At 42.9% G+C, this 19,386-nt stretch overlaps 1 protein-coding gene across 3 annotated transcripts in view; it reads left to right on the top strand.

Annotated features, from left to right (window-relative positions):
• Positions 1–16,181: 16,181 nt before the first annotated feature.
• The window catches only part of ctnnd2b (catenin (cadherin-associated protein), delta 2b), a 132,279-nt gene continuing 129,074 nt past the window's right edge, over positions 16,182–19,386 (top strand). Inside the window, exon 1 of one of the 3 annotated variants that reach the window (XM_065954409.1) lies at positions 16,182–16,697. The gene's annotated coding sequence lies outside the window, so the exon portion shown is untranslated. The remainder of the gene's footprint in view (positions 16,698–19,386) is intronic. The other 2 variants (XM_065954410.1, XM_020647038.3) reach the window with 2 other exon arrangements.

The following is a 19,386-nucleotide window of genomic DNA, read 5'->3' on the forward strand; positions in this document are numbered from 1 at the left end:
AACACTGACAAATGACAATGAACTGACACAGAGGGCAAGAAACAGAGGCTAAATAGACACAGGGGTAATCAGACACAGGTGAGACTAACGACACAGGTGAAGACAATGAGGGCAATCAACACTGGAGGGAAACACACAGAGGCAGGACAAGAAACACTGAGGACAACTATGACATAAATACATGAAACACTGAAGACACTGTTAAACTCAAGAATGAAACATCAAGACACACTAGAACATAGAGGGACACAAGGATACGAAATTACAAAATAACACAGGAAACACTAAAGACTAAACTATGGAACATTAAACAAACACACGAGGGGAACAAGCAACGCCAGGGAACCCTAACCCTATTTGGAGTCTATTGGTACCAGTGGGCGCGCACTGTAGCTGTTCCCACTCAACGTTCTTGAAGCCAAAATACGCCGCTTAGGTGCGCTTCCATCTTGCAATTTTGACGTCATTTGGAGCCAGAGTCTGCACAGTAGGGTCCGGGGGCAGGAGCCCTGGTAACACGCCCCGCCCACTTAGCGTACTGCCCTGATGACTTACGCAGCCCAGCTACGCCGAAAGCGCTCTGCCGGTCTATGATGAAGAAATGTGTAAGTACAACAAACCACCGTATTCAAAGTCTAATATTTAAACACACTGTGTTTTAATGTTTTAAAATCCAGTTATTTTGATCATTATTGAAAATACGTGGGCTGCTGGGTCCTCTGTTTTTAATGAAATCGTTCTATATTTAAGCTATATTTAAGCTAAGTTAGCACCACAGACCGTAGACTACAGGTGGTAAGATATGTTGTATTTTGTTAGAAACTGATAGTCTGCAATGTGATTCATGTCTGATTTTCTAATATATTTAAGTGAACAGTAAATCAATCGTTTTTTGTGTCTTCATTTAGGCAAAGAAGAGATAAAAGCAGCTGGTCTGACATCTTCCACAGAGGTGAAGTGTAAGTTAAAATCATCTGTTAAAAGTTTATATCCTGTGATTGTTTTGAAGTTTCATAAGAGGATTGTAAAAACAAGCTATTGTTAACAATACAGTCTTCTAAAAATAAAAATAACAGAGTCATACACCAGATAAACGTTAAATAGAAAGGTGATGTTTTCTTTTCCATTTTACAATCAACAGAACCTAAAAATGACTCATTTCAACCTTCATCTGCACACCTGTTACAGAGGTCAGTCTGGGGTCACATATTTTGAAGGAACCTCCTCCTTTTTTCACCTGTGCTTGAACTAAGAGCTGTGCCAGATGCCCTGCTCATCCACTGTGGGAGAAATGACCTTACACCAGCAGCTCTCCCAGATGAAGAGTCCTCTCTGCCATCACCCAGAGGAGCTGATCGACGTCTGAAGAAGGTGGACAGAGTCTGGTGCTTTGTGACAGTGAACAGTGAGAAGGCTACCATAGTCATCCTCAGATAAAACACAGAGATCCTGGTCAATATTTAATTTATTTTTCTTAACACAATGTTGCCCTGTGTTTGAAAGGCCAGATGCTGGAGGGTTGTGTTGGATTTGCTTTTCCATCATATTTTAACAGTCAAACAATTATCCAGGATCTCTATACTTTATTTGATTTTTGTTGGGATTTCTTTGTTCAATTATTTTTTTATACTTTCTCCTATGTTCCAGCAGTTGTACCTGATGGTCTCCCTTACTTATTTTCCACATGAAGCCAGGGGTTGTTTATTGAAGATTTCTTTTCATAAAATGTTTAAATAAACTTTTTATAAATCTGATATGACTGTCTCTGATTAACTGGAGCACTGCAAAGTATTGGTCACAGTAAAATAATTTAGCAGTTAAGTTTATAGTTCACATTTGAAAAGGCCATGAACTGACATTAATTTCTTCTTGACCAACAACAACTAAGACAACAGCAAAGCTAACAGACGAGCTCAGCTTGTCACAGCCGGGCTCGTCTGAGATAAATGGCCTTCAAACTTATTTAATATTAAACATTTAAAGCCAATAAGCATAGCAAGATACGTATGAGATTCAATTTCCATTCATTCAATCACACACTTGTCAAACAGTCTGGCATTTTGTGCTGCTGTTTTCAAGAGTTAATAACTGAAGAGAAGAAGACCATCGAGAGAGGACAGGAAACGCTCAGGGGACGAGTCCTCCATGTTGTCAGGGGTTGCTGATGGATCTGAATCTGAGAGCATCTTCTGTAATAAAGAAAAACAATCATGGAGCTAAATGTAAAGTATAATGAATTTTACTGTGATGTTTATGCCTCAGACCTGAAATCAGATCTGTCCTGAGGTTCTGCTAAACTTCAGCTTCTAAAGTTTGTTTTTAAGACAGGAGAACTATTTATGAGACATGATGATCAGCTTTATGAATTTATGTTTTAAGACAAGTGTTCCTGACACTTTCTTTTGAAGATTATTGTAAACTGTCATCACATGGGCCAGCCTGATAAATTAAACTAATGTTAAATATTCTCATATAATCAGACAGCCAATTTGTGTGCAGAACCTCACCGGAGCTGGAATCAGAGTCTGGACTGCTGTTTCCTTTGGGCATTGATTTCCTTGAAGACAGAAAGAAGAACAATTTAAACATGAACTTCTTGCAGAACCATAGAGGTTGTTAAAATCTTCTGCTAGTCTTCCTTACATTTTAGGAAGGATTATAAATTGTTACTAAAATTACTTTGATGCCGATAGCGGTTACAGTAACACGGTCCAATCATATGAGAGATAATTTTACCTTTGAGTCCTATGTGAAGGCGTTCTCTTCAGAATCAGCACTACAAAGACCAGATGATGGCGTCCACCTTCACAACGTGCTGCTTCAGTCTGGCTACATCATGGTCACCTACAGGAACACCACAGAAATACAATCAAAGTACTTCAGTTTATTTATCAGAGGATGTACTGTCTGCAAAGTAGAATTTTTTTAGCTGTAATTCCTCAAAAAGATTCGAGACTGCTTTGTTATTTGAGAGCACAGATTGTTTCTTTTCCCTTCTCTCTGTTTGCCTGTACATGACCTTTTAGTGCTGTAAAAGATGCTACAGTAAATCCTGGATCAGCTGTATGGATGGTGTGACTGTGTGGTAAAGCTTTGTTAAAGTTGTCACGCACATACTCATATGCCTTTGGAGAGTAAAAGTGCAGTGTGGTGGCAAACTGCTTATAAAATATAAAATAGTATTTTATTGGTGAGGTGCCCCAATCAAAGCGTCCTGCAGAGTAGCAGCAGCTTTAGAGGGAGGAGACGAGCGCGTTATGGAGAGGAGCGCACCGGAGGGGGCGAGCTGGGGGAGAGACGTGCGACCCGCGAAAAAGGAAATCCCTGTTTAAAATATAATGTTGGTGAAAAGAGGGAAATAGGACGACATAAATGTCAATGTTGAAATTCTTTTGAATGCAGAGGCTGTGGATGTTCAGTTTTCTTTGGCTAAGGCAACAATAGCCTGTAGTTTAATCCTGGTGTTTCTCTTCGTTAACGATTATTGAAGCGAAATCAAAAATAAATGCATGACATTTAATTTAATTTATTGTGCCTATCTCTCCTCCTAACTAACGTAACAGCAGCATGTTGTGTGTAACACTGGTCTCCTGCATTAACACCTTCCTTTCAAAGGTGATAAATACAGATACACAGTCACAATCACCGCAATGTTTGTCAGGTTTTGTCAATTTTTAGAACAATTTCTCAATAAGCGTCATTAAATTTACAATATGATCAACTTGTGACTGTTGAATTGGTCGTGTGTGGAAGACAATGCAGAATATTTAGCATGTTTAAGCAGCATGATGCTCGGTTAATATTACATTACACCGCCGCCGGTTGTTGATGTTTGCGTTCACGTTTCGGTTAGTCTCTTAAATCAGTAACAATTATATTAAATCAGATCTTACCTTTAGTTTTATCTGGATACATAGAGAAATATTCTACCCTCGTATATAGTACTATGAATTTCAGCCTGCACGGTGAAAGTAAAACCTGTTACTCTCGGTATAGCCCACTTATCACTCAAACTGTAAACATGTACACATTAGTAATGATGCAGGCCAGATTACAATTATGTGACTTTTTTTTTGCCCTAGATACTTTTGAGACTTTACCAGACTTATTTATTTTTACTGTAAAATAACTGTACAGTCAATGAACCGCATCTATGAGCGGATTTTATATTACGATTCTTGGTTTTAAATACAATTTCAATCACAATAACGATATAACTATATCAAGAAACATAGCATGTCAGTTATTAGGTTTGCTCATTTTAAAAAATAAAATAAAAAGATAAATCATGCCGGTTAAGTAACCTAGCTTTACAACATTTCAGCTAACCTTAGACTGCTTATGTGTTAGCTAGCTAGATAACGACTTTAACCAATGACACATAAATCACACTTTTTACTTACCAAAAAATCTGCAAAGATCCCTTAGATCCCTCAGGTCAGTTAGAACAGTTTACTGCAGAACAACTCATTTTGCCAGCTCAAAAAAGACGAAAAAACTGAACGGAAAAATTCAATGGCGTCTTGGCTTTCCTTCACTTCGTAACTTTTGTTATTCACAAAGAGTGCTACGCAAGATCGGCGGCTGTCAATCATCGTCAAATATGACGTAAAATCCCGTTTTTAAACCTCAAATAACTTATTTAAAACAAACTTCACCGAAAAATGAGCACTCGAACACAATGTAGGGTGATAATAACTAATGATCACAGCAGAGTTTAGGTTTGGAAAAAAATTATGTGACGAGTATTTTAACTTTACAGTTTGACCCACATCCCATATCATTGAGGAGGCGGGGTTTATGACCTTTACTGCAACCAGTCAGTACGGGGAGCTCTAAAAATAAAAGCTTCACTAGACCGGGGACCTTGTCCTGTCCATTATTTTTACAGTCTATGATTGGTACCCACTTTCTTGTGTTGTTTCTGTGAAATGACTTGTGTACTTCCTGAGTCTTGCAACACATCCCAGATGGCTAGCTTTAGTAAAAGGGTCAGGGAGAGGTGTGTGTGTGTGTGTGTGTGTGTGTGTGTGTGTGTGTGTGTGTGTGTGTGTGTGTATTTTTTTGTTTTTTTAATGATGAACATGAACAAGATGGTACACTTGAAACTAGTAAAGACATTAAGAAAGAACAAGATATTTCTTTAGTTTTTTAGGGGTTTTTTCTGACCATGAACATGAACAGTTGAATGTAGTGTGTAACGACACTATATACACACAATTTAAAAGTGGTTGTTTTTTTAAACATACTGAAGACAACAATGAACACTACAACACTTACTCGCTCTATTTCAGGGCCACCTGATACTACGTGCCTGAAAAGGTGCCAGTGTTCTATTGAGCAGCTTCTTCTTTTTGCACCTCTGGATGTACAGAGTGTCTGCCTCCTTGTGGGTCTTGAACTTGTCTGTGTCAATGAGGGACAATTCAACCTCAGACCAAGGTTTGTTGGTATTTGCAGGAAGACATAACGCAGCAGACTGGACAGCAGGCCGGATGTCGTCCTGCTCCTCCACTGCCTGGCCATCTTCCTCTGGCTGGATGACCTGTTCATAGGTCTGTACAGGTACCGTGGGCTTGTTCAGCCTTGGACCTGGTGGTGTCACATGGAAGAGGATGCTCTCGTGGACATTCCAGATCAGCACATTGTACACCCTACCCTAACCCTAAGGGAAACTTCGAAGATATCTGGAGCTTCCGAAGCTGGGCCTGTGACATGACGGGACTGATTTCAAAAAGAAGTTCCCTCAGGTGGTTGTAATCCTCAAAGTCTTCGTTCATGACAATGCCAATTGAACACAATAAGGTCACCACTTTCAAGTGAATAGCCCTACAAAGTCCTGCTGGAAGGCGAGAGAGGACCTTCTCCATCCAGGGCATACCATACCAGGGCATACCATGGTCCCTATACCTCTCCATGGTCCTGGAATATGCAAGAGACCGCCTCTCGATCTCCAGGCATGCCTGCAGTGTCAAGGAGACAGCTTTTCCTCACCAAGGTGGACCTGAACAAAGTCCCTGCAGTACCTGGCAAAGAGGGAAGAGACGCTCAATGTGGACCATTTGAATGCGACCTTTGGTCCAGTTATGGAGTGGTGGAGGTGTTTCCCCACAACTGGCATTGGTATGTGGTGCCACATATGGGAGGTCAAAGAATGCTGCGAGGTCAAAGGACAAAACAATCTTGTTCTGGCAGGCCGTCAACCAACGATCTCGAGGAGCATAAAAGAGCTCAAGAGCTCCCAGGAAAGTAGGTGGTTAGTGACTGAGATTTACAGATAGATACATGCAGTAATATGTTGTACTGTATATGCACAGAGAGAGTGAGAGAGAGAGAGAGAGAGAGAGAGAGAGAGGAGCTCAAGGTGCCAGTTCCCCCGGTAGTCTAGGCCTATAGCAGCATAACTAGGAGCTGGTCTACACCAGCGCCAGCTCTAACTATAATGGGACAATGGGATTTCACCTTCGAACTGCACCACTTGTTCGATGTGACATCCCAATTGAGAGACCAGCTTATCCTTGAGATCCCTCATGTGTCTCAGGTAAGTTCCTGCCCTGGAAAGGAGGGCAGTTTAGGACGTTGGGTGCAACAATGGTACCACTCATCGGATGCTTGAAAGGTATTTTAATGTGGGCATGTGGGGGTCCACATAAAGTCGGAGGAACTGCAGCTTGCCCACCTTTCCAAGAACATCCAGCCCAATTATGTTAATGAAAATTTCATTTTCAAATGAGCTTTTTAATTTGAATTCTGATCACTAGTAGCTTCCATAGAATGGGTCTCCCGAGGAAGTTTTAGTAAGCCCTACGAGAACGAAAAACAACACCAATACTCCAAAAATGTATGTCCATGTCTGTAGTTAGAAGATGAAGATAATTGCAGTTAAAAGAAAAAAAGGTCAGTATTAACAAAATAAACAACAACGAGGGGGTCAGAGCTGCCGTAAAAAGCTGCCACCCACACGGTGCCAGAAACCAATTTTTTTAAATTGGTTTGAAAAAAAAAACTGTTCATATTTACTACATTAAAATAATGATATTGACTGAGAATGATTATATGAAAGTAAATAACTTTGAATTAATGCATGCAAACAGGGGAGAGTGTCAAAGGTTGGAAAAGTTATTGCAAAATAACTATATATAATAAAGCACTCAGAAATGTAGACAACAAACACATTCACTCAGTTACGTTCTGGAAGAGAGCTGTTTTGATTTTGCTTGTTTATTTCTATAGTCCACAAAACACCCATCAGGGGTCGCCATTGCTCCCTTAGACCTGTCATTAGAACAATACAATACGAAAAATGTGATAAAATCATAGTGTGCATGTATAGCTGGGCAGCCTTAATTGGTAAACAGGATCTTGTTAAAACAGCAAGCGGTGATGAAGGGCCCTCGCACCCCTGTGCATGTCGGGGTGTGTTGCGACCGCGGGAGTGCAGCAGCAGCGGTACGTGGCTAAGCAGCAGACCATGCAGTCCAATTTGTGTAAAAGTCGTACTATGGTATGCTGAAATAGGCAGCATAATGAAGATCACAGAAATTTTTGACGTAGAGCAGTTCAGGATGGCACTGTCATGATAGCTATGAAATTTGGAGGAAATTGAGCATTGTATATAGGATGTAGTACTTATTCTTTGCAGTAGGGGGCGCTATGGTTACAAGAGTTACAAGGCTAAGAGTTACAGCCACTTCCTGTTTGATGGCGATGTGATTTGTGGACTTCCTGTTGAGTTTTAGGCGTGGGTGCAAGAGCCTTTTTGTAGGTTTTGTCATGTTGGAAATGCATAGTAAAATTCAGAATTGTAGGTTCAACGTGCTGCGGGGGCTGGCTGAATCTTTGAAATATTGTAGGGGGCGCCACTGAGCCATTAACCCACGCCCACTCACTTAAATGGTATAACATGCTTGACTTTACTACCAGGATTATATGTATGAAGTTTCGGGACAGTACGACTATGTTAAGCCCGTGAAAAAACTACTACTACTTCCTGTTTTATGGCGAGTGACGCGTCCGTATGGCGACAGCGTTGGTGACAGCGTTGGACGTAGGCGTTTGACCTTGAAAGTGTTGTATGGCCAAGGTGTTAGCATGGTCCACACCATGCACTCATTTTTTGAGGGGAAAATGAGCTACTGTGTAGCAATGGCTAATGCTAATTGAGAAGCAGTAACTTCCTGTTGTCAACAGGTGGCGCTGTGACTAAGCAAAAAATGTCAATCATGGATGTGTTCAGGTCAGGCCCTGTGTCATGTATGAGAAATTTATTATGATTGAACACTAGATGGCAGAGATATAAGCATTTACTTTTGTGGCACCTTGCCAAAATGCTCAAAAACCTTAAAACGCACGCTACGGCCACGCCCTTTGACAAAATAACGTGCGGAGCACAACGAGATATGCTGAGCCTGTCTAGAACGCACTGACACTGAGTTTGCGCTGATCGGATGAGCACCCCCGGGCAAGTGCGTTGAAATAGGAAGGCTGAAATCGGCGATTTTGGCCCATTATCGTGAAATTCAACTTTAATTTATGGACTTCCTGTCGGGTTTTTTGAAACTCTGCAAGAGGATTTTTAGTCCGTCCCGACAAGTTTAATATGCATACCAATTTTTGTAAGTGTACGTGAAAAAACCCTTTATGGGGAGGCCATTTTGAAAATTTCAAGGGGACGCCACTGAGCCATTTTGCGAACTCCGTTTACGAAACCACCAAACTATCAAATTTTTCACGAGACCTGATGTCTGTGGAAAGTTTGGTGAGTTTTCGGGCACGTTCAGGCCCTCAAAAGTGGCCGCAAAGTGGCGGAAGAAAAAGGAGAATAAAAATAATAAAAATAAATAATAATAATCGCTAGGGTTTCAAGAGGGTCCTCGCACGGTTCGTGCTCTGGCCCTAATAAGTCGTGATGGTCTTTGACACTTTTCTGATATGTTCTTCAATTCTCAATTGGGAATCCAATTGATCAATTTCCTTCTGATCAATGGTTCTTTTAAACCATTACATGTTTTTGGCCTGATAGAAAAGCACATGGAAACAGTTTTTGCACAGTTTAGAAGTAAGTTATTTTGTGACCGCTAAAACACCCGACATGACTTTAAACTGTGACAGATAATGTTGAGGTTAGCTTTATGTCAGCTATTGTTACATTAGCTTAGTTGGAAGTTTTAACAAAGACTGTTCACATCGGGAGGAGCTTGAGCACTTAAAATACGTGTCTGGTGAGCAAAGGCCTATAGTTTGATTTATTATTTGTATTATTGCATTTGATCTAACATTGCACAGATTTTTTCCTTGAAGGATTAAACACAAATCACTATATTTTCGTTTTTGAGTTACCTGGCTGGTGGAGGATGGCACTTCCTGATTGGTGCCAAGGGCGTGGCTAAAAGCTGTGAACACCTTTATCCTACAGCTTGTTTGTTGGAGCCAAACCAGAACTTCCAGTGTTGAAAATTAAGACAATTTGAATAAAAATAAAAAAATCATGTTTACAACCTGGTTCAAAAACAGTTTAGGTCTCTGTAGCTCATTTCGTTCTTGGTAAAAACTACAGTTTTTATTATATTAATGATAAGAGTTTATTCTACATTTGCAAAATCCGGGGTGAGTTGATTTGACTTACAGGTGGGTGTGTGTTGTAGCTGTTTGTCAGGAGGCCTAACACCGTGTCCTAATAGCACGTGACAAAATCAGACTGATTCTATTGTTTCCTATTGGCCTGTCCTAACTTTGGGTAGAAGATCTGAGTCTCCTTTGCTTTTTTCTCTGAGGAAACATCTGGAATGACCTCTGTGCACCTAAACTGTGGTCCTCCTGACCATTGAGGTCCCGGATTCATTGGGATTTTATGGGAGCACAGTAAGTATGTTGGGGAGGAAAGCTGCGTTTAATGAGCACTGCCTTAAATTGGCGTGAAGAAGACTTGTGTATCTAAAACATCCACCTTTCTTTTTGTGCATTGTGCTTAACTTGATTTGAGGGTGACGAGCATTTAGCACGCTAAGAAATCCCTCAAAAGCTGCCTTTGTGTCTGCCCATAAGACGAAGGAACATTTGTGCATTTTTGAAAATCTTCAGCTCCCACTCAGCCAAATAGATATTAGCATATATGAGGGCAGGGCCGGCTCTTGGCATAGGCCGTAAAGGCAGTTGCCTTGAGCGCCACATGCTGGAGGGGCGCCGCCCAAGCCTGCAGTTGGGGTGTATTGTTCCTAAATAAACCTTGTTGAATTCTCTTTTGATTGAGAGTCCTATGTTCAATTTAAAGAGTGACCAACGGAGTCAGGCAGAGCACTTGCAAGCTAGCAGGTCTGTGCCTCTGCTTCACTCAACTTTGACTCAGAGCTTAACTACCGTACTGTAGCTAGTAGGAGAGCAAACAGGGCTTAAGGTACTCCGGGACCAGTGCCGGATCTCCGGCATGAGGCCGTGAGTGGAAAAAAAATATGTATCAAAATAGATATACGTGGGAATTTGTTGTGAATGCGTATGATGAAGTTCGGCTCAGTAGAGTTCACCTACCAATGGTATGCGAGCAAAGCAGATCTCGCTCTCAACCTAACAGACGTTACGAACCAATCAGAACCAACCAGAACCCGCCCTACTCAAAAAGAGTAGGGCGGGTTCTGGCAACACTCGCGCTGTGGGATCTAGCGATGCAGCATGTTATGCTAGGCGCTCGGTCTAGGTATATTTGCCACCCATATGATCGGCACTTAAGACCATTTAACTAGTAGGCGTGGCCTGTAAAAGCATCTGCATCTGTGCTTCAAGTGCAGCAAAGAAAACTGACATTAACTTATGAGGGGCGCCAAATCCTAATCTCGCCTAGGGCACCAAAATGTCTAGAGCTCTGAATGAGGGAATATTTTCCGTCATCGTTAGGGGTTAATTTAATTTGTAATAGCTTCAGAGATCTGTTCTCGGGGAGCGCTGAAAGCTTAATTCAGGTCCTTGCTCAGTATCTATATTTGTAAAGAGGGAGTCTAAATCCTTAGAGAACAGGAAGGTGTTAGCAGTGACATTTAACGTTTTGAGATCCCTGACAAAAATCCTAAGTGTCTTTAACAAAACTTTCACAAAAAACCTGTCAGACCCAGGAGGTAACTAAAGTGGATCTGCGAGCTCCCCTCCATCACAAATGTCCGTCTCCAGTAATGAGAGCTATGATTGAATTTTGAACCTCTCCATTCCAGAGGCTCCTGCATGTCCTCTTATCTACCACCAGAGGGAGCCACTAGTCCAGGGGATCATGAGGGGATCATCATTGATTCGATTTTCAAATACAATTTTGAAGAGAGGAGCTTATTACTGTTTTGTTCTGACACAATCTTGTTGTGAGAGATGTTTTTCTGTCAGGAGAAAGAATGAATGTGTGACTTGTCTTTCTGGTGTTTCTTTTTATTGAAGAGTTAACTGCTTCCTCTCTACTTCTAGCATGATTTTTTGAGTTACCTCCAGTATACACAAATCTGCCCATTTACCAAAATTGCACCATACCGTGCTGCTAAGGCACGATTGTTCCCCCTCCCCATTCCCCCACTGGTCTGCACTCACACTGCTCCAGGACTAACCGGGCCTGAGCATGGTTACCTCTTGTACATAACGTTGTCATACAACACATGCATGGCTTTAAGTGATCATGAAGCGTGCTTAGTTTACAAGACAGACGGACTAAATAATAATAATAAAATGGACATGCAGTTGAGTCTGTGTCCGCACATCGAGAACAGCACAGAGAACATGACGGCTACTTTACTGACTTTGAGGCTTATTTTGAGTCATGTAAGTCGGGTAAGCCATAACACTTTCCTCAGTAATGGAGATGTTGTGTAGCAGTGCTTTTGCTTGGTTAAATCATAAAAAATGTGCCCTGTCAGCTTCTTTTTCCTGCCAACATTTCTCTTGTTTGTTTCTTTATTGAGGAAAGGAAAACATAATAAAAACTCTTGCTTACTGTCGACCATGGTGCTTTTAGACACGGTCTGACAGTTTGTGCAGGAGCAATCAGGAAATCAATCAATGAAGTTTGGATGACCAACATTTTAAACACGCCAGAAATGCATTCGACTGATCGGGTCATGATCAAACGTTGTGCCCCCTGTATACTGCATGACAGACGACGCACAATCAGGCTGAAATTCCACTTGACTTCAACCGTGCTGCTCAAAGGTTGGGTCTAAATCTGTCAGAGATTGTACAATAGAAATATATCCAAATTCAGGTCAATCCAAAACATATTGTGATCTTTCCTCCTCGACCAAAATCGATGATTGAACCTGAAATGCTTCTGACTAGAGAAGGACAAACAAGTAGAGCTCGTACAGCGGGGTCTATAAGCCAAGCTTTCAAATCATGTCAAAGATTATTTATATGTTTTTAAGAAGAGAAGATCTGCTCACTGCACTCATACATGCCAGCCCTGTGATTTGAAAGAGCGACATTTCAATCTGCCCCTTATGCACAGAAATGGGAAGAAGGATGATGATAGACAATTAAAGGATAGTGTTTGTGATGTACATGAAGCACTAATCCTCCGTCTAGACACAGACTGATAGGCTGTAGGTCCTGACTTCACTGCCTCTCTCCCTCTCTCTCTCCCTCCCTCTCGCTCTGCATGATGTCACCGTGCAGCAATGAGGTAGAGTGGATGCTTTTTGTTGTCTTTGTCACCAGTTTTAAAAGATATAGCAGATAACCAGTCTCCAGTCTGAATGTCTCAGACTGGAGACTGGTTATCTGCCGCCTTTTTGGCCGACGCTCACAGCCTGAAATATTCTTCTTTGTGTCTACATAGTTTTAATGTGTTCCTCCCTGGAGCATCATTCCTTATTCACACACACACATGCATGCACACACACTGACACATCCGAGGAGCTTCTCATTACAACACACACTCCCCTTCCTGATGGACACTGAGCAGCTTCACTGGAGCAGACAAGTGCCTTGCTTAAGGGGACTTCAGTTTTTAGATGAGGTCAGATGAAACTTTAGTGATCCCTGTGGAGATGTCAGGTCATTAGAGCAGCCGAGAATAAGAATAGCTCGGATAGAGTACACTGGGAGGAACAGTTTGAGCAGGGTGCTCTCACATTACAGCACACATTAAACAGTGTTTTAGATGATGTACAAGAGACAGAGACTTGAGATAGAAGATAGACAAGAGTCCCATCGATGGCGGTCTCCATGCTGGAAATGCTGTCTCAGTCTAACTTTCAGTCAACCCAACGACAGGCTGAGAGCTGGAGCTGAGGCGGGTTTTAAAACTCCTGACAAACCGTCACACCGCGCCCACCTGTCAATCAGGTCAGCTACACGCCTTATTGTGAATAACTCTTATCCTTCATCAAATCAAAACTGATGAGTCATCAAAACATTCACCCCCCGTACATTCAAACCATCCCCGTCTGACAGGAGTCTCTCTGTGAGGAGGTTCCTGGTTTGAATCCCCGTCTAACAGGAGTCTCTCTGTGGTGAGGTTCCTGGTTTGAATCCCTGTCTAACAGAATAGAATAAATAGAATAGAATGTCTTTATTGTCATTATACAATTGTACAACAAAAAATTTTTGGCTTCACCTTTAAAGTACACATACATACAAGCATCCACAGCTAAAAACAACAAAAGAAGAAAATTAAAAAAGGAACTCTCATTCAGGTAGGATGGGCAATGTATGGTAGGAGTTATTTACAGGTGGTAGCATAACAGAATATAAATAGATATTGCAGAAATATGAGATAAATATTGCACAGTATGAAATGTAAAATATTGCAAAAATATAAAAATAAATATATCACAGTATTAAATGAAAATTATTGCAGAAATATAAAATAAGATAAATATTGCACAGTATAAAATGCAAAATTATTTCAGAAATATAAAATGAGGTAAATATTGCACAGTATGAAATGCAAGATATTGCAGAAATACAAAAATAAATATTGCACAGTATGTGGTGAGGGTGGGACAGTCAACGCATGTCCAGGTTCAGTGTGGTTATGGCTCTGGGGAAGAAGCTGTCCTTGAGTCTGTTTGTCCATGCTCTTACAGACCTGTAGCGTCTGCCAGAGGGCAACATGTCGAACAGATGAAAGCCGGGGTGTGAGCTGTCCTTTACAATGTTTTTTGCTCTGTTCAGGCAGCGGGAGTTATAAATGTCCTTAAGTGAGGGGAGTGTGCAGCCGATGATCTTTTGTGCTGTGTTTATTACTCTCTGAAGCCCTTTCTGTCTGCTTCAATGCAGCTGGCGTACCACACTGTGATGCAGTACAGCAGCAGGCTCTTGATGGAAGAGCGGTAGAAGTTCACCAGCAGTTTCTCATTCAGGTTGTTCTTCCTGAGCACTCTCAGGAAGTGCAGGCGCTGCTGTGCCTTCTTGGTGATCTCAGAGATGTTGAGAGGTGGTCCTCTATCTGACTTTAAATTAAGATCAAATTAATCAATGCTCGTTTGTTTTGATTTGGAGTCGGGCGTGACGATTTAGGTTTAATTTGGGGTGGTAAAATACAATTCATTTCCTGAAAGGATGCATCTGATCTATACTGCATGAAACCCGGAAGTTAGTATCCATACTGAAATGTTCAGTATACTGAGGTGGACCCAAAAAATGCATACTGAATGACCACGAAAGTTTCAGTATACTGAAACTCCCTACTGAAAAGTACGTACTGCCTACTGAACTGTGGCTACTCGGAAACGGTCAGTGTTTCTTATTCTTCAGCACCTGACTTGTTTTTCACTCAGTGCCTCAGTTACACTAGATCCTGTAACCAATCAGAGTCTTCGTTCAGATCATGAGAGACAAGTGAATTAAGAAAAAAAAATTCTTAACTTGACATAACGTGACACAACTGAATAAATCCGCCCATGGAGTCCAGACCCTGGTGGTGGTGAAGCTGATGGGTGAAGATTTGATGGATGATGATTCTGTGAAGACGGGCGGTGATGGGGAGGTAGAGGGGTGCACGAGACATCAACATGAAGGAACTTAAAGCAGAGAAAGAATCATATTGAAAAGAGAAACAGGCTGACAATGAGGGAGGAAGGCCATGTGATTGGTTAGATGAGTACAGCTGAAGAGACATCTGATTATTCAATGTCAACCTCAGAGAATGATAGCAGAAACATGAGTGAGCGTGCATAAAGGGATGAAAGAGAGTAAAGCCCAATTCACACATACTCCGTGCGCGCCGCGGTCCATCAGCGCCGCGCACTACGTTGTACTTAGCTTCCACTGTAGTCTATCATTGTGTTCACACAGGGCGCGCTGCGGTCCGTCTCCGGAGCGAGCCACCGACGGCACTGCGCTCTGCTCCATTTCAAATACGCAGCAGGTCTATTTTCGCCGGAGTACGCTGCAGGCCCGTGTCAAGCTGGACAGAATATGACAGCCTGAACAGGAAGTCAGACAAGGAAACGCACAGGACATTCCAGTCAATTTCAAAATAAAACACAATATACGGACTCGCGATCGTATTATTAATCAGCAGTAGATCAGTCCACAGGAAACTGGTTGGGATGGGAACTAGAGGATATGCCAGTTCAAGTCCTGGTAGGACCAAAGTTTGGAACTGGGTCTGGTTGTTGGAGAGGTGCCAGCTCACCTCCAGAGCATTGCTGAAGTGCCCTTGATTAAGGCAGCAAACTCCAAACATGTGCAGTCACCTTACTCTGACATCCCGACAGGTTCCTCTTTGTGTGTGTGTGTGTTTAATCCTCGCCTACCTGTGTGTGCTTGTGTGTGTGTGTGTGTGTGTGTGTGTGTGTGTGTGTGTGTGTGTGTGTGTGTGTGTGTGTGTGTGTGTGTGTGTGTGTGTGTGTGTGTGTAGCATCTTCGAGAAAAAAATCCAGTGTAGAAACTGAACTTCCTCTGTGGGATTAATAAAGTATGTTTTCTTCTTCTTCTTGAGATATGGCAGCAGTGATGTTGATTAAACATAAATAAAGCACGTTATGAATATTAATGAAGACATTTAGCATGCTATCATAATGAATAGACATCTTTGTTGTATAAGCCGGCTGTTGCAGCTGTCACTCAAACAGCTGAAGAAGCGTCATTAAAACAAACATTTGGACATTTTTAAATCATTTTTTTATTACTTAGTAGCCTAAAGTGATTTACATTTTTAATTGATGAGGCTAAATGAGGTAACAGCAACAGCTCATACTGCCTTCCCTTTCCAGCTGCTTCCTCAGCGTGGCACTAATCACCCTCCATAGTGCATTCCTCTCATCACCGGTGGGTGGCGCTGCTGACACTGGTACCCAAGCCGTCTGTCAGTCTGTCGGTCGGGGGTGGGGGGATGTTATATTGTGGAATAGAGGGGAGAGAGAGAGAGAGAGATAGAGTGAGAGAGAGAGAGAGAGAGAGAGAGAGAGAGAGACGATCTTCCTCCCTCCTCCTCCTCTCCTCCTCCTGTGTGCGCAGCGCTCCGGCCCGGCCGCTCCTTCCTCCCTCATTCCCTCCCCACAGCTGGCTCTGTCCTCTCGGATGCTGGCTCGCCTTCTTCTTCTTCTCCTTCCTCTTCTATCTCTCGCACACACCGCGCTGGACCAAATACCTCGCAGGGTGGAGATGACCGACTACTACCTGGCTTGCATGGTCTGAATCTCGGGGAATTCGCACGTCGGAAAGGAGGGGAGTCAAGAGGGGAAAAACGGAGGCTCTCCATCCACCCGAGGGGAATTTATTTCACAGTAAGTAACATCCCCCCATCAATGTCATCCCCGTTTCCTTATTCCGCTCGTCTCACACCTCCCTCTTCGTGAATGCTTGAGAAACGCCAGAATGAGACAGCCTGCTGGGAACATGGCTGTCGGGTGTGTTTTTACACAGAGTGTGTGTGCCAGATGTTTTTCAGATTTTGGTGTCCGTTTAATCCGAGGTGTGGTGTGGATTGTGTGTGTTTTTTTTTTTTTGTTATGATGATGCGCTAAAAGGGCTGTGGGTGCGCTCGCGCTTCTGTGGACTGAAAATGGACCCCCCCCCCCCCCCCATTTCAGCTCGACTCGCCATCCATCCGTCCATCCGTCTCTCGAACAGAGGCCGGGGTATGTGGGGGACGGGTGGAGGAAGGGGGAATGGGGGCTTGAGTGGGGGGTTGGCATGTGGAAACGCGTAGTTTTGAGCTTTTTCTGCGCGGTTATCTCAGCTGACAGCGGCGCATCGTTGCTGTCTTTGTGTTGTCTTTGCAGGGCGATGCTCGTACGATCACAGTTGTTGTTTCCCTCAGCCATCATGAAGCATGTGAGCTGTATGAAGAGCACCTTGCAGCCTCTGTGCAGCTGCAGCTCCGGCCTGCCTGCTCTATGTCGATGTGTAAAAACACCCACAGTGTGATCCTCATCACCTGCGGGCTCTTTCTCCTCCCCACTGTGGACTCATTAATCCCGTTCATCTGGCTGCAGTGATCAGAGGAGCTATGTTTGAGCAGACAGCATCATAATGATAGCGTTGGTAATAGTGTGTGGGTGACCTGGCAGGAATTGGGGCCTTGCTTGAACAAGCCCCCCACGTAGCCTCACAGCGTCACTGTGGGTTCATGCCTCATTTAGAGATACTTCCTGTTTTTTGTTATGAGCTTTGGTACATCTCAGATCACTCCCAAGATGGAGGAGCTAGCGTGCCCTAATAAGAAGTTTAACATGAGGGATGTTGGGGTGTTGGGGAAGCCAGAGAGGGGGTTGGGGGGGATCCTGATAAGGCCAGAAGAGCAGAATGTGTCCCACAGTGATTTTTTTAAAATGATTATTAAGCTGGTTAGACGAGCAGCTTCCTCTTTATGCATATGGGTCATGTTGTGGCAGAGGAGAAACGTGTGTGAGGCAGCATGAGGATGGATGGACCCTGCTTTGGTTGTCATTGAGGTGTGTTCACATGGACTGAGCTGAAGAGGGGACAGCTGGGGTGGCTTTCTGGGTCTGTCAAAAATTAATAGCTATACTTTAAATCAATGAACCATTGATTGATTGTTTAGCAATGTCACTTTCAGCTGCGAGTCACTATAAAATATAAAAACCTCCATTGTCATTTTTGATTTGTTATACACAGGGCTACAGGTGGGGGGGGGGTTCTGGAGCTAGGCTGCATGAGGGGCCCATGAACAGAGACAACTTTACATTTCTGTAAAGATATTTCCACAAAGTAAATGCTGTCTTCTCTGCCATCCAGCTGGTTGACTTTGCCTAGTTACACACCTGTATGTTGACCTCCTGCTGGTCCACCTGCCCAGAAGAAGGAGAGACACAGACACAGAGCAAACACTTCGGGGGGTTTCTTGTTGTGTCGCATTTCTTGTTTTCTCCGTTTCCGTATGAGGCAAACGGAGAAAAAGCAAATTTTTCCCAGTCTGAGTACTGTGTACTGCACTGTTATCCGCAGACACTGGTGTTAGCTTAGCATAAAAACTAGGAGCCTCTCTGGATTATGAAAAGGTTACAGTTTTGCCGTCTAACATCGCTAAAGCTAACATACGACCATTTCATTTCTATTTCCTACAAAATAACAAGCCAAAAAAACGACGAAATTAAGAAATTTGCTGAATTATAAAACTTTTGCTCAAACAATAGCATCCACAGTCCTGAGCAAAATGATGCTACCTGTGCAGTGTTGACTCTCAGAGGGTGAATCTTTCCTTACTTTATGACGATAAAAAGGCAAAGATAGGAAATTATCATGAATGTAAACATCTCGAGACCGCTCAGAATGTTTTTTAAAACCCTCTTTAGGGACCAAAGCCTCATGTTGAGGACCATAAACTTCTCTTTATCAGTCCAAAAAATAGATATTTATGAGAGGCGGTATTAAGACAAGCTCTTTGCTCACGGTGCGACTCGGTTAAAAAACATGACGACAGTCTCGGCTCCGTGTGCTCCAGCGTTCATTTGCTCTGCAGGAGTGAACACAAGCAGTTTACCGACTGCTACGAGCTACATTTAGCTCCAAACACGCAAACAGGTGAGGCTGTTTCCGTCACACAACATTTAACTGATCCAAAGAGCTTTTCCTTGCCAGCATTACTGCGTGTGTTCCTCTAACAACCTGAGCAGCATTGCTTTACCTGCTTCTCGGGGGTGTAACAGAGACCCCCATTCTTACCCTTCTCTCATTTCTCTGCCTAATTACCAATGATTCATGCTGCATGCTGGACTGACCCTACAGCCACGTCCCTGATGGAGAGTCTGAGAAGTGCGGCTCAGAGAAAGTGTTACGAGCGAGTTCTCATCCGTCTTTAAAGAGCGGCGTCGGCTGCTGTGGCCTCAGCAGGCTTCATTAAGTTCTTATATTAAGAGGCTGATGGATGGGATGTGGACTAACACTTCATAAATTCTCACTGAGACGGATTCCAAGACGTGAAATACTGCAGCGGCCGCCCCACACCTGCAG

Source organism: Labrus bergylta, chromosome 4, assembly GCF_963930695.1.
Source record: "Labrus bergylta chromosome 4, fLabBer1.1, whole genome shotgun sequence".
Lineage (NCBI taxonomy): Eukaryota > Metazoa > Chordata > Actinopteri > Labriformes > Labridae > Labrus > Labrus bergylta.